At 37.1% G+C, this 14429-nt stretch overlaps 1 protein-coding gene and 1 long non-coding RNA gene across 4 annotated transcripts in view; both read right to left on the minus strand.

Moving 5' to 3' along the window:
• LOC127844024 (uncharacterized) overlaps positions 1 to 14429 on the minus strand; it is a 179204-nt gene that overhangs the window by 84222 nt on the left and 80553 nt on the right. The gene's annotated exons all lie outside the window — the stretch shown is intronic.
• LOC127843997 (guanine nucleotide-binding protein G(s) subunit alpha-like) overlaps positions 1 to 14429 on the minus strand; it is a 131475-nt gene that overhangs the window by 84222 nt on the left and 32824 nt on the right. The gene's annotated exons all lie outside the window — the stretch shown is intronic.

The raw sequence follows: 14429 nt of genomic DNA on the forward strand, positions 1-14429 counted from the left end.
AATTGATCTCAGCCCTTTACCTGTTATTTATGACAAGTGCACTCACATTGTAACAAGGGCTGTTTGTAAAACATGCATGCTCCCCCATATGGGCTGTCCGTTGTACTGGCAGCCATTGTGTGAATACGACTTTTGTCACTGTGACCTTGACCTTTGACCTAGTGACCTGAAAATCAATAGGGGTCATCTGCAAGTCACGATCAATGTACCTATGAAGTGTCATGATCCTAGGCAAAAGTGTTCTTGAGTTATCATCCGAAAATCATTTTACCATTTCGGGTCACCGTGACCTTGACCTTTGACCTCAAAATCAATAGGGGTCATCTGCGAGTCATGATCAATCTACCTATGAAGTTTCATTATCCTAGGCATATCCAAAATCATTTTACTATTTCGGGTCACCGTGACCTTGACCTTTGACCTAGTGACCTAAAAATTAATATGGGTCATCTGCGAGTCATGATCAATCTACCTATAAAGTTTCATGATCCTAGGCATATGCGTTCTTGAATTATCATCCGAAAATCATTTTACTATTTCGGGTCACCGTGACCTTGACCTTTGACCTAGTGACCTCAAAATCAGTCATGATCAATCTACCCATGAAGTTTCATGATCCTAGATGTATGCGTTCTTGAGTTATCATCCGGAAACCATTTTACTATTTCGGGTCACCGTGACCTTGACCTTTGACCTAGTGACCTCAAAATCAATAGGGGTCATCTGCGAGTCAGGATCAATCTACCCATGAAGTTTCATGATCCTAGGCGTATGCGTTCTTGAGTTATCATCCGGAAACCATTTTACTATTTCGGGTCACCGTGACCTTGACCTTTGACCTAGTGACCTCAAAATCAATAGGGGTCATCTTCAAGTCATGATCAATGTATCTATGAAGTTTCATGATCATAGGCCCAAGCGTTCTTGAGTTATCATCTGACAACCACCTGGTGGACGGACCGACCAACCTACTGACTGACCGACCGACATGAGCAAAGCAATATACCCCCTCTTCTTCGAAGGGGGGCATAAAAATGCCAGTAACTTAACAACTACACAGGTACATAAGAAAGAATTTCATGACCATTCATCACACAAGTTGTATATATAGCAAGGAACCCTGACAGGTGTCCATGGTGAATCCATATACATGTACTCCTGAAGGGAAGTTAGAGCTCTCTATTTTTATGTAATATTCTTGAATATAAATATATTTATAACAGTTTGGACATAATGCTTGTGACATGAACAATAATACAGAGACAGGTAAATCAACATCCTCTGAAAATTCTTAACACATCCAATATCCAACTTTGTGAAAGTGTGGTCAACTTCCCAGCTCGAACAATTTACAATTCAATGAAAAATTACATCAAATACAAAAAATCTATGCTTACCATTAAAACCCTCAAAACAAGCAGTGAGAAAACTTGATTAAAGCCAAAAAATAGCTTTACGAAGAGAATTGACATACTGTTACAATAATGCAATGCACATGTTTATATCGCATGCAGCACAAAAAGTCATTTAAATACAGTTGAACTCCTCTGATCGTCTGTGTGTATTGATTTTATAAGCCAATAAGTGAGCAAGCTTTGCTTACAAGTAAACCATGATTCTTGCAACATGACAAAAGTTCTCTGCTTTCCAAAAGTGACATGGCAGATAACACCAATAGAAATCACAATTAAACCATGCCTGGACGACATGGCACATAACACCAATAGAAATCACAACTAAACCATGCCTGGACGACATGGCAGATAACACCAATAGAAATCACAACTAAACCATGCCTGGACGACATGGCAGATAACACCAATAGAAATCACAACTAAACCATGCCTGGACGACATGGCAGATAACACCAATAGAAATCACAACTAAACCATGCCTGGACGACATGGCAGATAACACCAATAGAAATCACAACTAAACCATGCCTGTACGACATGGCAGATAACACCAATAGAAATCACAACTAAACTATGCCTGGACGACATGGCAGATAACACCAATAGAAATCACAACTAAACCATGCCTGGACGACATGGCAGATAACACCAATAGAAATCACAACTAAACCATGCCTGGACGACATGGCAGATAACACCAATAGAAATCACAACTAAACCATGCCTGGACATTTTTTCAAACTAGGAAAATAAGCTATGTTAGCGTTACCGATCGCCGAAATCGCCATTGGCAATTACAATTCCTGGCTGGCGATTAAAAATAAGATTTTCATGAAATTGGCCATTGAAAAAAAAAAAGACCCTATGCTTTTCAAATGCACAATCTAAATGCCTGTTTTCAGGCCGTAAAAATCGCCAGAAACATCGCTAATATTACACAGATAACACCCTTACCGAAAAGGCCCCAGGGGATAATGACACCCGCCTAGGTCGATAATCCACATGGCTAATGTCTTAATTGGTAAACGCTTTACACTGCGACCAGACTTTTTCAAACATTTGGGTTACTCGCAGCGATTTACGTGATAAATGAATCACTGAAGCGTGCCGTGTAATTGACCTATTGATGTTACGATTCAACGTTATCGAATCGACCAGTACAGAATTGTCATTTAATAAGATGGGCGGAGTTATGGCATTATTGACATTGCCACAATAAACTAATTTCCCAAGAAACAACGACTTTGATTGGCTAAAAAAGTAGATAAGAGTAACTTCCCTTTACGGTCGCTATGCTACTTGAAAGACTGATTTAGAAAGTGAGTTGCAGATTTCGGGAAAAATGGATGCTTCGAACAAAAAAGAAAAGTCAAAGCAACACAAATTAACACAATTCTTTAGAAAAGAAAGCGGACAGAATAATGTAAGCTCAGGAAATGACCAAATGTTAGGTTCGCAATTGAAGAATGTGACTTCAAGCAAAAAAAGGGCTAATTTCAGAAAAAAAGTATTAATTTTGCTCAGGAAATAGCCCCAAAACGCACCACAGACGATCTAGGATCAAACAAATTTCCAGGGTCCAGCATGCCCTATGACTTTTTCCTTAGCGCCAACCTAGAATAAGTCCAAATGATCGTATTTGCCAATCATGTTCAGATATCATCAAATATGGGAAATATTACTGTAGTTACATGGTGGATGTGATGTACAGTACAGCTCACGCAAAACCAACAAATTCCGCTATCCACAGAGTTAATCAATATCAAGTGTTTGCGGAGTCGACTCAGCAACGACCAAGTGGTCTCCAAGTTGCCACGTCTGTTCGCCAAGACACGGCACGGCACGCCAAGGAAATTGTTGGTGATATGACGCCAAGTCACTCGGCGAACAATCTTATTAACTATAATTTACCTTGGATAGAAACTGATCACATGTTCCTAATCATAATGTTTATTAAATGTAGACTAACTACATTCAGACATAAACAAGCAAAGCCCCCCCCCCCCCCTCTCCCCGAAAAATAAAATTAATTTGTCTGTAGAACAATATGGGATTGTCAGCATTGTTAGCAGATATAAAAGAGTCTGCTTTTTCAAATTTCATCATGTATTTCACACCCATGCCCATGGCAGTTTTTTCTGTCTTTTTAAACGCCGCATATGAAAGAACAAGAGATGTGTTTGTCAGAAACACAATGCCCCCTACTGCTCCGCTTTGATTTATTTAAATTTATTTTTATTATATCCCTTTAAAAAATATTACTTCCCTTGTAACAAGAGATGTGTTCGTCAGAAACACAATGCCCCCTATTGCGCCGCTTTGAAATAAAAATTTCAATATATCATTTGACAGGTTTACAAATTCTCTCCCTTTTAAAGCTATTAATTCCCTTGGATTGCATTTTTTTACTTTTGACCTTGAAGGATGACCTTGACCTTTCACCACTCAAAATGTGCAGCTTTGTGAGATACACATGCATGCCAAATAGCAAGTTGCTATCTTCAATATTCAAAAAGTTATGACCAAACTTTAACAAAGGTTAAAGTTTTGGTTAAAGTTTTGGGACACACACAATGAATGAATGAATGAATGACAAACAGACAGACAGGCCAAAAACAATATACCCCCGATCTTTCGATCCGGGGGCATAAACATGATCTGTACATGCCAAATGATAAATAGAAACAAGATGTGTTTGTGAAACACAATGTTCCCCTATATGACGTTTGACCTTGAAGGATGACCTTAACCTTGACCCTTCACCACTCAAAATGTGCAGCTCCATGAGATACACATGCATTTCAAATATAAAATTGCTAGCTTCAATATTGCAGAAGTAACATTACATGAGCAATTTTGACCCATATATTTGACCTTGAAGGATGACCTTGACCTTGACCTTTCACCACTCAAAATGTGCAGCTCCATAAGATACACATGCATGCCAAATATCAAGTTGCTTTCTTCAATATTGCAAAAGTATTCATAAAATAAGCGATTTGGGCCACATATATTTGACCTCTGACCTTGAAGGATGACCTTGACCTTTCACCACTCAAAATGTGCAGCTCCATGAGATACACATGCATGCCAACTATCAAGTTGCTGTCTTCAATATTGCAAAAGTACTCATAAAATGAGCGATTTTGTCCACATAATTTTGACCTCTGACCTTGAAGAATGACCTTGACCTTGACCTTTTACCACTCAAAATGTGCAGCTTCATGAGATACACATGCATGCCAAATATCAAGTTGCTATCTTGAATATTGAAATACTGCAAAAGTGTACATTAAATGAGCGATTTTGACCCATATATTTGACCTTTGACCTTGAAGGATGACCTTGACCTTGACCTTTCACCACTCAAAATGTGCAGCTCCATGAGATACATATGCATGCCAAATATCAAGTTGCTATCTTCAATATTGCAAAAGTTATTGCAAATGTTAAAGTTGGCGCAAACCAACAGACCAACCAACCAACCAACAGACAGGGCAAAAACAATATGTCCCCCACTACTATAGTGGGGGACATAATTATCTCCCTTTAAAGCTTGTTACTTCCCTTGGATTAGTTTGTTTGACCTTTGACCTTGAAGGATGACCTTGACCTTTCACCACTCAAAATGTGCAGCTCCACGAGATACACATGCATGCCAAATATCAAGTTGCTATCTTCAATATAGCAAAAGTTATGGCATATGTTAAAATTTTCGGACTGCCGGACAGACAGATGGATGAACGGTTCAAATGCTATGTGCCACCCTACCGGGGACATAAAAACGTGTTCGCACCTAGCTGTAGCATACCACACCTGGAGAATTGATAAATGCGTGTTTGTTTATTGCATTTAACAGTTTGAAGCAATGGAGAACTCATAACTGATTGTAATAATCTTATTATCCCGAGTCTCTCGATTTCCCCGATACATACGGTTAAACTGTCTCAATCGCATACATGCAACTTCTCCTGTCTTTATCCACTACTCGATAATCCCGTATATGCCTGATTTCCATTTATAAAAGCAAATTCTGGAAAATATTGACGATAAGAGTGCTCAAGAATGTCATTAACACAATTTGCGAAAGTATCAAATGAATTTCAGCATATGTTTCTATTTAAAGATTAGATGAACTAAGCGCCCGGTCAGGACAGTTGTATTCCAACATGCGTAAATCACCTGACACGGTTTGCACGAGTCGTATACAGCTATTTTAGGTTACAAATTCTAGCCACAAATACATTGTGCACATAAATTAAATGAATTTCTTTGTCCTGATAAAAAGAATGCAAAAAAATTGGTGTGGGTGTATTTATTTGTTAATAAATTTTTTGTAGCGGGTACAACATTGAGATCATTTAATTTCCATGAAAAGTTTCGTTGTGAATTTCAACTTTAAAGTACCGGGGTATCTAGCAAATTATTTGGCATTGACATTTCATCTTAATAAAATATAATTCAAACACACTGTATCATTACCGTTCACTGTTTCCGTTCCTTCATTATTGGAACAATTATTGTATTGTTGTTTCGTGTACAGATAATATTCTTCTGCAGCGACCAATAAACAACTTCATTTATATTTAGATTTAAAGCAACATATACAAGTTATTTTCTGGGAATCAAGAACAGTTTTAGTTAATTTTGTGAAAATAAACCAATATCTGTTTGTATTTAAATTGTCAAACTTTTTTTATATTTTGTGTCATCTGTGTATGGTATGTTGGTTTGGTTCTCATTATGTTGAGCAATTCTTATGAAAATAAATATTGTTATTTTAAATGTTTTAACCCGTTACCACTTAGATGCTTATTTTTACCACGATCGCGATCTTTGGACCCCTTCACCCGCGATATATTCGAGTTGCAGTGTGAATACAAGTTTAAGACAAACTTTGCATGCAACTGGACACAGCATTAGCTTGTTTTAGGAACAAAAAGGACATAATGGTGGACTTTCAAATAAGATAACTGTTATATAGATTGAGTAAAAGTCCAACTTTCTGTCTTATAGACAGTCACATATATAGAAATATATGTTTATAACACAGTTGTTGTTTCTTGTTATAAAAATTCCCCCATTTACAAAAAAATCCTCCTCCTAAGGGCTGCTGACCCCTTCCGCCAAAGTAGTGTAAGGGCACTGGTGTTTATGGTGGAAATGATGCAGTGAGTATGGTGGCAATAGTACTGTGTCATGGTTCAAACAGAAATCTCAAACCTAAATTCAAGCACTTTTCAAGACCAAATTTCATTTTCAAGGCCAAGATTCGTACGTTAGTTTCCTTTTAAAAAGGCATTTTCAACCGAACATGAGTATCGGATATGCTTGGATTGGTCTTTCTTGTTTAAACTTTCAACAAAAGACACAGAGTACTGTCCACTTATAGAACTATCAAGTAAAGTTTTGAAATGTTCAGCTAGCCCAAAAACGGCACATATGCTGTCTTGCGGTCTCCGCAAGAAAATTTCTGTTCTGTGGTACCGTCATGGAACATAACCTGAACTAAATGTGTAATGTTTTAAGTGGAATTGAAGGATTGATGTGTGCATACGGTATGCAATACCCACAATTCTTCCGCTTTCAACATATCATTTTTGTAACGAATTTGTCTATGGATGTCTGCGAGTTTGATACTGCTACTGATGGTTGCGAAGGTCCTGGAATTTGAATATCTTCTATCTGCACACTTTATGTGGCTGTGCCTTCCTGGTTCGACACAGATGGGCTGTTGTTGTTTTAGATTTAACAGTTTTAACAATAATACCTTCCTGTTTCACTAAAAACGCATCACAGGAACCCTGTTTGCATCTCAATTTCATGTTTCTTTGTGGGTTTCGCCTTTCGCGTGGCTTTTCAAAGCGCTTTCCCCCATCCCCCTGATATGAATGGTCTTCATACAGACCCGACAATGAGCTTTTCGAATGACATTTGTTTTCTGTACCCAGGAATATTCAGTTAACCACCCTGGTTTGAAACGACACTTCCCCATCGCTGCGTTTTCACTCGCGAAAATTGATCACAATGGAGAAGCTCTGACGTAGTACACATAATCTGTGACGTGTACACATACTGTTTCATACTCAATAGTGTACGAAACTTATATTTAGTAATCAACTTTTTGTACGAAGGAATTTATGATAAATTTTCGTAATATTTCCCTTAAGAACGATTTAAGTTTATAATTAAAGCAATGATAAAAGTAATTTTGAGCAGAAATAACCATTTTCATGGCTTTTTTACATAAATTGAGCACTTTTTAAGCACTTTTTCAAGGCAAACCTTTGTTCAAGGGCTTTTCAAGCCTAGGACTCGTTTACAAGCACTTTTCAAGCCCTGTGCGAACCCTGTGTGTATATGGTGGAAATAATGTAGTGTGTATGGTGGCAAAAGTACTGTTTATGTGGTGGAAATGATGTAGTGTGTATGGTGGCAATAGTAATGTGTATATGGTGGAAATGATGTAGTGTGTATGGTGGCATTGGTACTGTGTATATGGTGGAAATGATGTAGTGTGTATGGTGGTAATGGTACTGTGTATGTGGTGGAAATGATGTAGTGTGTATTGTGGTAATGGTACTGTGTATATAATGGAAATAATGTAGTGTGTATGGTGGTAATGGTACTGTGTATATGGTGGAAATAATGTAGTGTGTATGGTGGTAATGGTACTGTGTATATGGTGGAAATAATGTAGTGTGTATGGTGGTAATGGTACTGTGTATATGGTGGAAATGATGTAGTGTGTATGGTGGCAACGGTACCGTGTATATGGTGGAAATGATGTAGTGTGTATGGTGGCAATGGTACCGTGTATGTGGTGGAAATGATGTAGCGTGTATGGTGGTAATGGTACTGTGTATGTGGTGGAAATGATGTAGTGTGTATGGTGACAATGGTACTGTGTATATGTTGGAAATGATGTAATGCTATGGTGTGAGGTTGTGGATTCATATGGAGCTTTCTCAAAATCTTTCTAAAGACACAAAGTACTGATTCTACCCTGGACATGGACTTGAGACTCTGTGGCTATTCGACTAAGGCTTTTGACGCACTAATTTACAAAGTTGAAATAAAAGAGATCTAAATCATAAACTGTTGAAACAGCTTTGAAGATTATTTTTGTATTAATTTCTTACCTTCCATTTATTTGGACTCACAAACTTTTCATTAAAACTTATTTCAAAACTGGTCTTAAATATATTTAGATAATTCAATTACTGCCTTTCAATGTTTGGCAAGCCAAACCCAGTGTCAATGGAATTCATACAGCTTTACATGGCTTCTACACACTGTCATTGATTAGCTAGTCAATTAAGGTGGTTATTCACTGATCAATTTAATGCAAATTTTTCTTCAAACTAAAACTCTTAATCTAATATGTATAAACACTGAAGGTTTCTTTCTCAAATGACAAGAAAATCAAAGATGTTGAAACGGAAAAGGGCTCAAGGGAATGCAGTCATATTTTCAAGAGGTCAATTTATAAATTGTTGGTGTCAAAACACTAAACAAGAGGGCCTGAAACGCCCAAAGTCTCTCACCTGAGATTCAAAGGAACTGTCCTGTTCTGTGCAGCCCAAGATGTCATAAGAACAAAATGTTCTTACCAACTTTCATGACTTTTCATACACATCCAATATATCATTTAAACAAATATTCAGACAAAGTTTAGTTTTTTTTAACTGGAACAGCACAGATCATGAGACTCATGTGATTCCTTGCACTGCTATTGCTTCCTCATGAGACTCATGTGATTCCTTGCACTGCTATTGCTTCCTCATGAGACTCATGTGATTCCTTGCACTGCTATTGCTTCCTCATGAGACTCATGTGATTCCTTGCACTGCTATTGCTTCCTCATGAGACTCATGTGATTCCTTGCACTGCTATTGCTTCCTCATGAGACTCATGTGATTCCTTGCACTGCTATTGCTTCCTCATGAGACTCATGTGATTCCTTGCACTGCTATTGCTTCCTCATGAGACTCATGTGATTCCTTGCACTGCTATTGCTTCCTCATGAGACTCATGTGATTCCTTGCACTGCTATTGCTTCCTCATGAGACTCATGTGATTCCTTGCACTGCTATTGCTTCCTCATGAGACTCATGTGATTCCTTGCACTGCTATTGCTTCCACTGATTCCTTGCACTGCTATTGCTTCCACTTTTCATAAACACACGAATTACAGTTCATAAAATGATCAAAATACACATACTGTTTCATAAGTCTTCTTTTTAAGCTGTATCTTAAGTCTAATTTTTTTGTTGGCTTGAACATTTAACCTTCTTGAATTAATAATATAATGGTGTAATTAACCAACTGAGCGAATGGGTCAATAAGGTCTATCAATAGATATTGATTTGTTACTCACAGAAAATCTGCCATGCGTATGAAATAATGACAAGTAACAGTACAAATTGTCAACTGTAAGGTAATTTAAACCAGTAGCAATTGTCAACCATCAGTTCTGTATCTATTTTTAGCTTTAAACATCTTTTAGTGATACAGTGTGATACAGTGTTTGTCAAGGACAATGAAAACCGTAAATTTGAAAATACCTTTTATGTGCCTTAAATATGGAAAACAACCTGTCAGATTGATAAGATTTGCTGAAAAAACTACATATTAAACTTGAAACAACAATGAATCAGTAAAATGATAACTAATACAGTTAATTTCCACAGTCTTAATTTCAAACCATTTGTACATTTCTGAAAGACAAGTGATTTATTGAGACTTTTGAGACTGGATTTGACAAGATAAATAGTTATCTGACTTAAGTTTGGTTATATATATATATATATATATATATATATGATTTGGCAAGATAAATAGTTATCTGACTTCAGTTTGGTTATATATATATATATATATATATATATATATATATATATATATATATATATATATATATATATATACAGGGATCATATTTTTTTCGGTTTTGTCGGTCTTAGACCGATTTGGGTCATAAAAGACCAATTGAAAATCCTAAGCAGTCGGTCCGATTCTGTCCTGACATTCGTTAACAAGAGGGCCATGATGGCCCTGTATCGCTCCACTGTTTTTTCTTTGCGAAAAAAACGTGCAATGCGCATGGGTTGAAATGTACTCAAGCATGTGACTTTCTCTTTCTATCCCTCGTCCCACTGGGGGTTTAAAGTTAGAAGGGTAAGCATTTTTATACATGGAACAAGATGCGTTTGTGAAACACAATGTCCCCCTATATGAAGTTTGACTTTGAAGGATGACCCTGACCTTGTGAAGGATGACCTTGACCTTGACCTTTCACCACTCAAAATGTGCAGCTCCATGAGATACACATGCATGCCAAATATCAAGTTGCTATATTCAATATTGCAAAAGTATTCATAAAATAAGCGATTTGGGCCACATATATTTGACCTCTGACCTTGAAGGATGACCTTGACCTTTCACCACTCAAAATGTGCAGCTCCATGAGATGCACATGCATGCCAAATATCAAGTTGCTTTCTTCAATATTGCAAAAGTATTTATAAAATAAGCGATTTGGGCCACATATATTTGACCTCTGACCTTGAAGGATGACCTTGACCTTTCACCACTCAAAATGTGCAGCTCCATGAGATACACATGCATGCCAAATATCAAGTTGCTATCTTCAATATTGCAAAAGTATTCATAAAATGAGCGATTTTGGCCATATATATTTGACCTCTGACCTTGAAGGATGACCTTGACCTTGACCTTTCACCACTCAAAATGTGCAGCTTCATGAGATACACATGCATGCCAAATATGAAGTTGCTATCTTCAATATAGCAAAAGTTATTGCAAAATGTTAAAGTTGGCGCAGACAGACCAACAGACAGACAGACCAACAGACAGGGCAAAAACAATATGTCCCCCACTACTATAGTGGGGGACATAAAAAGTTACTAGTGTGTTAACTAAACAGACTTAAAAGCCCGGGAATTGTTGCACAGGTCCTTTGCTTATAACGTAGGTACATTTATCTCTCCAAAAGATATTGTCGTTCTTTCTATTTCACATATTTTTAGATGCTGAAGATCAAATCTACGCATTTGATTTGAAACAGATTCACAAGACACATAGGAATCAAAATGTCTTAACTCTTTACCAAACGACACATTTTGGACTTTCCCAATTCGAAAGAGGTTGCAGACGTCAATTAAATTAAAATGGAATATGAAGGAAATGATCAGGTAGGGTAGAAATAATTGTGATAAAAGGAGAAATTGCTCATCAACCCACACATCCCTAAGACCAACAGGCCTGAGAATATTATGATAATCTAAAGATTATTTCTTTATATTTATAAATGTATTTAATTAAGTAATACATTTGACTTCTAAGATCAATTCATAACTTATATTAAGAAAATTATAAAATGGTCAGAAATATATATGGAATGTTGAGCAATTGACAATCATATCCACAATTCATGAGTCACGATACACAAATGGAACAATGAATCATTAGTTATTAAAAAGCAGCAAATTAGATAGTCAAGAACATTGCACTTCATTAATTTCAACACCTTCTCTTGGATACAAAGTTTGAGTTTACCGTGCAGCATCATATATTGACTTTTCTTGAAATAATTATGTTCATGGAAGTTGTGTTTTAAAATCAGTAATATATTATTAAACTGGTTTAAACACTACAAAAAAGACATGAAATTAACATGTCATCCAAAATATTTTCATCCGGATATATGGTCACTTTTGACATATTTAAATTAAACCCGACTTTTTTCAGTTTGTAAGAAAAACATTCATAACACATGTTCTTACTTCAATGCCTTTGTTAGCAGTCACCATCTGACCTAAAATGACACTAAATGACAGGGTTTTATCTCATGTTTACAAGATGTTGATGTTGTTGTTGGTCACAGCCAAACGGCCGCAGTAATCTCCACTGGTAAACGTCATATGTTCAGTTTTGTGACCTTGGGGCCGGGTCAAATTTGAGCCCAGGGGAATAATTTGAACAAATTCTGTAGAGGACTATTAGATATCACTACATACCAAATTTAGTAGCCCTAGGCTCTATAATTAAGAACAAGAAGATTTTTAAAGTTTGCACACAATAGGCCTTATTTAAGCATATGTTCATTTTTGTGACCCCTGGGGCAAGGTCAAATTTGTTCCCAGGGGCATAATTTTAACAAACTGTTAGAGAACTATTATATGTCACTACCTACCGAATTTGATAGAAATAGGCCCAATGGTTATGGACAAGAAGATATTTATAGTTTGGACCAAATGGGCCCAATATAAGCATATGTTAAATTCTGTGACCCCTGGGGAACGGTCAAATTTGATCCCAGGGGCTTAATTTGAACAAACTTGGTAGAGGACTGTAAGATGTCATTACATACCAAATTTGGTAGCCCTATGCCATACGGTAATGGACAAGAAGATTTCTAAAGTTTGAACAAAATAGGCCTTATATAAGCAAAATTTCGATTTTTTTTACCCCCCAGGGCTGGGTCAAATTTGACCCCAGGGGCATAATTTGAACAAACTTGGTAGAGGACAATTAGATGTCACTACATACCAAATTTGGTAGCCCTAGGCCCAATGGTTATGGACGTAAAGATTTTTAAAGTTTTCACAAAATAGGCCTTATATAAGCAAATTTTCAATTTTTTGACCCCCCGAGGCAGGCAGGGGCATAATTTGAACAAACTTGGTAGAGGACTATATGATGTCACTACATACCAAATTCGGTAGCCCTTGGCCCAATGGTTATGGACAGTTAGATTTTTTAGTTTTTACAAAATAGGCCTTATATAAGCAAATTTTCAATTTTTTTACCCCCTGGGGCAGCATCAAATTTGACCCCAGGGGCATAATTTGAACAAACTTGGTAGAGGACTATAAGAAGTCACTACATAGCAAATTTAGTAGCCCTAGGCCCAATGGTTATGGACAAGAAGGTTTTTAAAGATTGCACAAAATACGCCTCATATAAGCAAATTTTCAATTTTTTAACCCCTGGGGCAGGGTCAAATATGACCCCAGGGGCATAATTTGAACAAACTTGGTAGAGGACTATAAGATGTCACTACATAGCAAATTTGGTAGCCAGCTATGCCATACCGTTATGGACAAGAAGATTTTTAAAGTTTGCACAAAATAGGCCTTATATAAGCAAATTTTCAATTTTTGAACCCCCCGGGGCAGGGTCAAATTTGACCCCAGGGGCATAATTTGAACAAAGTTGGTAGAGGATTATAAGACGTCACTACATACTAAATTTGGTAGCCCTACGCCCAATGGTTATGGACAAGAAGATTTTTTAAGTTTGCACAAAATAGGCCTTATATTAAGCAAATTTTCAATTTTTTGACCCCCGGGGCAGGGTCAAATTTGACCCCAGGGGCATAATTTGAACAAACTTGGTAGAGGACTATAAGATGTCACTACATACTAAATTTGGTAGCCCTAGGCCCAATGGTTATGGACAAGAAGATTTATAAAGTTTGCACAAAAAAGGCCTTATATAAGCAAATTTTCAAATTTTTGACCCCCCGGGGCAGGGTCAATTTTGACCCCAGGAGCATAATTTGAACAAATTTGGAAGAGATTCAACACATGAACATTCCTGAGAAATTTCATCAGAATTGGACCAGTAGTTTAGGAGAGGATGTTTAAGAAAAAAATTAACGCACGGACGCACTGACGCACACACGACAGACACAGGACCATGATATAAGCCCCGCTGGCCATTGGCCAGTGGAGCTAAAAACGATGTAAAGTCTATATGTTCCCAATAAAATTCGCTATTCAAGCTCTGTCTGGCTAAAACTTACCATCGCTAATCCCTTTATTGCCCCCAATTAACAACCCGCTTCTGCTACTCGAGTGCACCAGTGTTGTTTTTGACACCTTATCGGCGATTTATCGGCAATTATTTATTTTATCAGGCATTCACACCACAGTGTTTTTATGATAGGGGTCTCTAATTACTATCGAAAGATGTATCATACAGAAA

Source organism: Dreissena polymorpha, chromosome 9 (assembly GCF_020536995.1).
Source record: "Dreissena polymorpha isolate Duluth1 chromosome 9, UMN_Dpol_1.0, whole genome shotgun sequence".
NCBI lineage: Eukaryota > Metazoa > Mollusca > Bivalvia > Myida > Dreissenidae > Dreissena > Dreissena polymorpha.